The following is a 7,726-nucleotide window of genomic DNA, read 5'->3' on the forward strand; positions in this document are numbered from 1 at the left end:
ATACCTGACTTGTGTCATGTCAGAACTCCAATATGGATGGTGGCAAGTGGTTAGCTGTGTCCCAGATAAAATACACAGCAAAGTGAGACGCAATCAGCTGTTCAGTCTCAGTACTAGGAGGGCTGCACCCCCAACTTGCAACCAAGCAAGAAAACATACAAAAAACACAAAAACCTGAGCTGAAACAATGTTCAGTAAACATGCAACATTAAGCATGTGAATTGCAGCCTTAAGACTAGAAAAAACCAAGGAGAAAAATTGTATGAAAAATACCCTGAATATAAATAAATAAATTGCAAGTGCTTAATAACAGGGTACTTAGTGTATACATTTTTGCAAAAAGGTAAAAAGCTGTCTCACCTCGTCACGGTGTACCCATCTGAGACAGTCCCTAACCTACTGAAGTTAAAAACATTATCAATACCTGACTTGTGTCATGTCAGAACTCCAATATGGATGGTGGCAAGTGGTTAGCTGTGTCCCAGATAAAATACACAGCAAAGTGAGACGCAATCAGCTGTTCAGTCTCAGTACTAGGAGGGCTGCACCCCCAACTTGCAACCAAGCAAGAAAACATACAAAAAACACAAAAACCTGAGCTGAAACAATGTTCAGTAAACATGCAACATTAAGCATGTGAATTGCAGCCTTAAGACTAGAAAAAACCAAGGAGAAAAATTGTATGAAAAATACCCTGAATATAAATAAATAAATTGCAAGTGCTTAATAACAGGGTACTTAGTGTATACATTTTTGCAAAAAGGTAAAAAGCTGTCTCACCTCGTCACGGTGTACTCATCTGAGACAGTCCCTAACCTACTGAAGTTAAAAACATTATCAATACCTGACTTGTGTCATGTCAGAACTCCAATATGGATGGTGGCAAGTGGTTAGCTGTGTCCCAGATAAAATACACAGCAAAGTGAGACGCAATCAGCTGTTCAGTCTCAGTACTAGGAGGGCTGCACCCCCAACTTGCAACCAAGCAAGAAAACATACAAAAAACACAAAAACCTGAGCTGAAACAATGTTCAGTAAACATGCAACATTAAGCATGTGAATTGCAGCCTTAAGACTAGAAAAAACCAAGGAGAAAAATTGTATGAAAAATACCCTGAATATAAATAAATAAATTGCAAGTGCTTAATAACAGGGTACTTAGTGTATACATTTTTGCAAAAAGGTAAAAAGCTGTCTCACCTCGTCACGGTGTACCCATCTGAGACAGTCCCTAACCTACTGAAGTTAAAAACATTATCAATACCTGACTTGTGTCATGTCAAAACTCCAATATGGATGGTGGCAAGTGGTTAGCTGTGTCCCAGATAAAATACACAGCAAAGTGAGACGCAATCAGCTGTTCAGTCTCAGTACTAGGAGGGCTGCACCCCCAACTTGCAACCAAGCAAGAAAACATACAAAAAACACAAAAACCTGAGCTGAAACAATGTTCAGTAAACATGCAACATTAAGCATGTGAATTGCAGCCTTAAGACTAGAAAAAAACAAGGAGAAAAATTGTATGAAAAATACCCTGAATATAAATAAATAAATTGCAAGTGCTTAATAACAGGGTACTTAGTGTATACATTTTTGCAAAAAGGTAAAAAGCTGTCTCACCTCGTCACGGTGTACCCATCTGAGACAGTCCCTAACCTACTGAAGTTAAAAACATTATCAATACCTGACTTGTCTCACTTTGCTGTGTATTTTATCTGGGACACAGCTAACCACTTGCCACCATCCATATTGGAGTTCTGACATGACACAAGTCAGGTATTGATAATGTTTTTAACTTCAGTAGGTTAGGGACTGTCTCAGATGGGTACACCGTGACGAGGTGAGACAGCTTTTTACCTTTTTGCAAAAATGTATACACTAAGTACCCTGTTATTAAGCACTTGCAATTTATTTATTTATATTCAGGGTATTTTTCATACAATTTTTCTCCTTGGTTTTTTCTAGTCTTAAGGCTGCAATTCACATGCTTAATGTTGCATGTTTACTGTCCATAGTTGAGTATAATAAAAGCTTTTTTTATGTTATGTATTTTGGATTGGGGACACATACAGTATTCTAGAATGCTGGATATAAGGGCTTACTGGTGGTGGCCATACTTTACATGGGAAAAACCTGATGACAGATGAAGCAAGAAGACAGGAGGCGTCGGATCAAGACCAGCAATGCCCATCGGACCAGAGTTCCCCATAAGTGAGTATTATAAAAGCTTTCTTTATGTTATGTATTTCGGATTGGGACATATACAGTATTCTAGAATGCTGGATATAAGGGCTTACTGGGGGTGGCCACACTTTACATGGGGAAAAACCTGGTACCCTTTGATTGCTTTCAAGCACAAAGAAAATCAGAAATAGTCAATATGACACATATCTTCTCAAACGTTACAAGAAACTAATACATTTTTGAACTTTAAAGTTCTTTTTTTAGAGTTTTACGTTGCCTCATTCATTACTTCTCTACATTTTTTTTGCACAGTTTGCAAAATAGTTGCCACAATTTCCCTATTTTTTTCTAGTTATTAGTGGAAACTTTACAGAAATTCACAACATCTCTGTCCCAGATACCTCCCTGTGCGGGTAGGAGGCCTGCTGGCTGCCACTCTGTGCAAGCGTGCTGGTGGCTGTGTGGACTGTGGTGGCTGTGCGGTGAGTTTCTCAGTCTGTCCGTGATCCAGGTTTCAAATGATGACATGCGCAGATGGAGCTCTTGGATGAGAGCTCCATCTGTACAAGCGCCGCTCCAAGAGTCAGCATGTACACAGATGGAGGTCTTGGATGAGCGCTCCATGTGCGCACCCGCCTCTTTGGGCATCATCATTTGAACTGGGACTGCGGACAGACTGGGACACTCACCGCACCGGCCTGCTCCACCGCAGACCTGCCGCTGTCACTGACCTGCCACTGACACCACTGACCCAATGCTGATGCTGTCACTGACCCACCACTGACACCACTGACACGCCACCGCCACCACAGACTCGCCGCCACTGCTAGCACAGCCTCTGCCTCTTGTGACCCCGCTCCACCACATCTGCCGCCCCCCTCCAGTAAGACAACACCAGAGTATAAGACAGACCCCATTTTTATTTGTTTTTTTTTTACCTTTTTTATCTCTAAATTTGGGGTGCATCTTATAATCCAGTGTGTCTTATAAAACGAAAAATACGGTATATCCTGTATTTCTTAAAACTGGCAAAACTGGGATGGTCAAATGGATAAAAGGAAGTGAACTGTTTCCATGGAAGAAAAAAAAATCCTAAATTGGAACATTTGATACATTTTTCATTTTTCTTGGAAGATATTTTATCATTTTTCTTAGTTACACTTCCATGTTGTCCTGTGAGGGTGATGAGTGTGTAGTTCCCAGTCTGAAAAGTAACAGAAGATATAATGAGTAGTGATGAGCGAGCATGCTTGTAACTACTCGGTACTCGCACGAGTATCGCTGTACTCGGGCTGCTCGGCGGGGACCGAGTAATCTCGCGATACTCGTGCTGTACTCGTGGTCTTCATCCCTGCATGTTGGCGCTCTTTTGAGAGCCAGCCCTCATGCAGGGATTGGCTGGCAGACCACTGCAATGCCACAGCCCTGTTAGTTGTGGAATTGCAGTGATTGGCCGGCCTGCACAGCGTGACCGAGCCTTTATACCGGCCGGCGCGCTGTGCTCTGCTCACAGCTATCCAGACAGTCAGTGCAGGGAGAGTGTTGCTGCTTCAGGGAAAGGATTGCGGCCCTTTATAGTTAGTTCTGGAGCAGGGCTGCAAACAGTGTGACCAGAAGTCCTTCTTAGGACTATTATAGTTGTATACAGGCAGGAAGGGTATAGCCAGGTCGGAGTACAGTAGCAGAGTCCTTCTCAGGACTATTGTTGCTATATACAGGCAGGGTATAGCCAGGTCGGAATACAGGCTAGTGACCAGAAGAGTCCTTGTCAGGACTATTGTAGCAGTATACAGGCAGGCAGGCAGGCAGGGTATATAGCGATTCCTAGTGGTGACCGTATACCAGCCTTCATCATATCTGGGGCTGGTGTACACAGTGTAAAACAGTCCAGATAGTGTCAGACTTCTCAGTAATTGTCGCTCCTAAAAACCAGTTAGGTTCTTATTGCGTCCGTGCTTGCATTTAAAAACAGCACGTGTGTGTCTGTCGGTGGCAGCGTACAGGTGCGCGTTTTGCACAAACAATTATATAACGCACAAGTCTAGTGTATAATACACGTCAGTCAGCAGTGTCTGATAGTGTCAGACTTCTCAGTAATTGTCGCTCCTAAAAACCAGTTAGGTTCTTATTGCGTCCGTGCTTGCATTTAAAAACAGCACGTGTGTGTCTGTCGGTGGCAGCGTACAGGTGCGCGTTTTGCACAAACAATTATATAACGCACAAGTCTAGTGTATAATACACGTCAGTCAGCAGTGTCTGATAGTGTCAGACTTCTCAGTAATTGTCGCTCCTAAAAACCAGTTAGGTTCTTATTGCGTCCGTGCTTGCATTTAAAAACAGCACGTGTGTGTCTGTCGGTGGCAGCGTACAGGTGCGCGTTTTGCACAAACTATTATATAACGCACAAGTCTAGTGTATAATACACGTCAGTCAGCAGTGTCTGATAGTGTCAGACTTCTCAGTAATTGTCGCTCCTAAAAACCAGTTAGGTTCTTATTGCGTCCGTGCTTGCATTTAAAAACAGCACGTGTGTGTCTGTCGGTGGCAGCGTACAGGTGCGCGTTTTGCACAAACAATTATATAACGCACAAGTCTAGTGTATAATACACGTCAGTCAGCAGTGTCTGATAGTGTCAGACTTCTCAGTAATTGTCGCTCCTAAAAACCAGTTAGGTTCTTATTGCGTCCGTGCTTGCATTTAAAAACAGCACGTGTGTGTCTGTCGGTGGCAGCGTACAGGTGCGCGTTTTGCACAAACAATTATATAACGCACAAGTCTAGTGTATAATACACGTCAGTCAGCAGTGTCTGATAGTGTCAGACTTCTCAGTAATTGTCGCTCCTAAAAACCAGTTAGGTTCTTATTGCGTCCGTGCTTGCATTTAAAAACAGCACGTGTGTGTCTGTCGGTGGCAGCGTACAGGTGCACGTTTTGCACAAACAATTATATAACGCACAAGTCTAGTGTATAATACACGTCAGTCAGCAGTGTCTGATAGTGTCAGACTTCTCAGTAATTGTCGCTCCTAAAAACCAGTTAGGTTCTTATTGCGTCCGTGCTTGCATTTAAAAACAGCACGTGTGTGTCTGTCGGTGGCAGCGTACAGGTGCGCGTTTTGCACAAACTATTATATAACGCACAAGTCTAGTGTATAATACACGTCAGTCAGCAGTGTCTGATAGTGTCAGACTTCTCAGTAATTGTCGCTCCTAAAAAACAGTTAGGTTCTTATTGCGTCCGTGCTTGCATTTAAAAACAGCACGTGTGTGTCTGTCGGTGGCAGCGTACAGGTGCGCGTTTTGCACAAACAATTATATAACGCACAAGTCTAGTGTATAATACACGTCAGTCAGCAGTGTCTGATAGTGTCAGACTTCTCAGTAATTGTCGCTCCTAAAAACCAGTTAGGTTCTTATTGCGTCCGTGCTTGCATTTAAAAACAGCACGTGTGTGTCTGTCGGTGGCAGCGTACAGGTGCGCGTTTTGCACAAACAATTATATAACGCACAAGTCTAGTGTATAATACACGTCAGTCAGCAGTGTCTGATAGTGTCAGACTTCTCAGTAATTGTCGCTCCTAAAAACCAGTTAGGTTCTTATTGCGTCCGTGCTTGCATTTAAAAACAGCACGTGTGTGTCTGTCGGTGGCAGCGTACAGGTGCGCGTTTTGCACAAACTATTATATAACGCACAAGTCTAGTGTATAATACACGTCAGTCAGCAGTGTCTGATAGTGTCAGACTTCTCAGTAATTGTCGCTCCTAAAAAACAGTTAGGTTCTTATTGCGTCCGTGCTTGCATTTAAAAACAGCACGTGTGTGTCTGTCGGTGGCAGCGTACAGGTGCGCGTTTTGCACAAACAATTATATAACGCACAAGTCTAGTGTATAATACACGTCAGTCAGCAGTGTCTGATAGTGTCAGACTTCTCAGTAATTGTCGCTCCTAAAAACCAGTTAGGTTCTTATTGCGTCCGTGCTTGCATTTAAAAACAGCACGTGTGTGTCTGTCGGTGGCAGCGTACAGGTGCGCGTTTTGCACAAACAATTATATAACGCACAAGTCTAGTGTATAATACACGTCAGTCAGCAGTGTCTGATAGTGTCAGACTTCTCAGTAATTGTCGCTCCTAAAAACCAGTTAGGTTCTTATTGCGTCCGTGCTTGCATTTAAAAACAGCACGTGTGTGTCTGTCGGTGGCAGCGTACAGGTGCACGTTTTGCACAAACTATTATATAACGCACAAGTCTAGTGTATAATACACGTCAGTCAGCAGTGTCTGATAGTGTCAGACTTCTCAGTAATTGTCGCTCCTAAAAACCAGTTAGGTTCTTATTGCGTCCGTGCTTGCATTTAAAAACAGCACGTGTGTGTCTGTCGGTGGCAGCGTACAGGTGCGCCTTTTGCACAAACAATTATATAACGCACAAGTCTAGTGTATAATACACGTCAGTCAGCAGTGTCTGATAGTGTCAGACTTCTCAGTAATTGTCGCTCCTAAAAACCAGTTAGGTTCTTATTGCGTCCGTGCTTGCATTTAAAAACAGCATGTGTGTGGCAGTCGGTGGCAGCGTCAGGCTCCATATTGTCCCTGGATAGAGACGTGCATGATGGCCTGTAAACATGAAGTGCCCATTGTAAAGAAGTGGGTCTATTGTAGTATAGCCCTTAGGCAGGGCAGCCAAAAATTGGGAGGCTCCACATTGTCCCTGGATAGAGATGTGCATGAGGGCCTCAAAACATTGTTCCCATTGCAAAGGAGCGGGTCTCCTGTCGTTGTAATGCCCATTCAGAAAGAATGGGCGAAAAAATTTACCACTGGGGGTATACCTGAAACAACGGCTTAACTATTGTAACGGTCACCATGATGGCGCATGAGGAGAAGGAGGAGCAGTCCAGCGATTAGCCAAAGTCCAGAAGTGTGTTACCATGGGTGAGTGGAGGTACATGGCAAATTCCCGTTACAAACTTTAAATTCCGCTGTAATTTGCTGTTGGTGTGTGTGGTGAAGTCTGGCCAAATCCAACCCTTGTTCATCTTGATCAGAGTCAGCCTGTCAGCATTTACAGTTGACAGGCGGGTGCGTTTATCTGTAATGATTCCACCTGCGGCACTAAAAACACGCTCTGACAAAACGCTAGCGGCAGGGCAGGCCAGGACTTCCAAGGCGTAGAGAGCCAATTCATGCCACGTGTCCAGCTTGGATACACATTAATTGTAAGGCACAGAGGAATGTCGGAGTACAGTTGTTTGATCTGCAAGGTACTCCTTGAGCATCTGGCCAAACTTAGGATTTCTTGTGTCACTACCCCTCACCTCAGGGGCTGTGGTATGTGAGGGGCTGAGAAAACTGTCCCACATCTTAAAGACTGTTCCCCTACCTCTGGCGGATTGGACTTGTGCCCCTCTCGGCTGTACGCCTTGGTTGTCCAGTGATTCCTGACCTATGCCGCTAGCGTTTTGTGAGGGGAATGCTTTGCCTACTTCCGTGACTATGGCCTTCTGGAACTGCTGCATTTTGCCTGACCTCTCCGCCTCGGG

Source organism: Anomaloglossus baeobatrachus, chromosome 11 (assembly GCF_048569485.1).
Source record: "Anomaloglossus baeobatrachus isolate aAnoBae1 chromosome 11, aAnoBae1.hap1, whole genome shotgun sequence".
Taxonomy (NCBI): Eukaryota; Metazoa; Chordata; class Amphibia; order Anura; family Aromobatidae; genus Anomaloglossus; species Anomaloglossus baeobatrachus.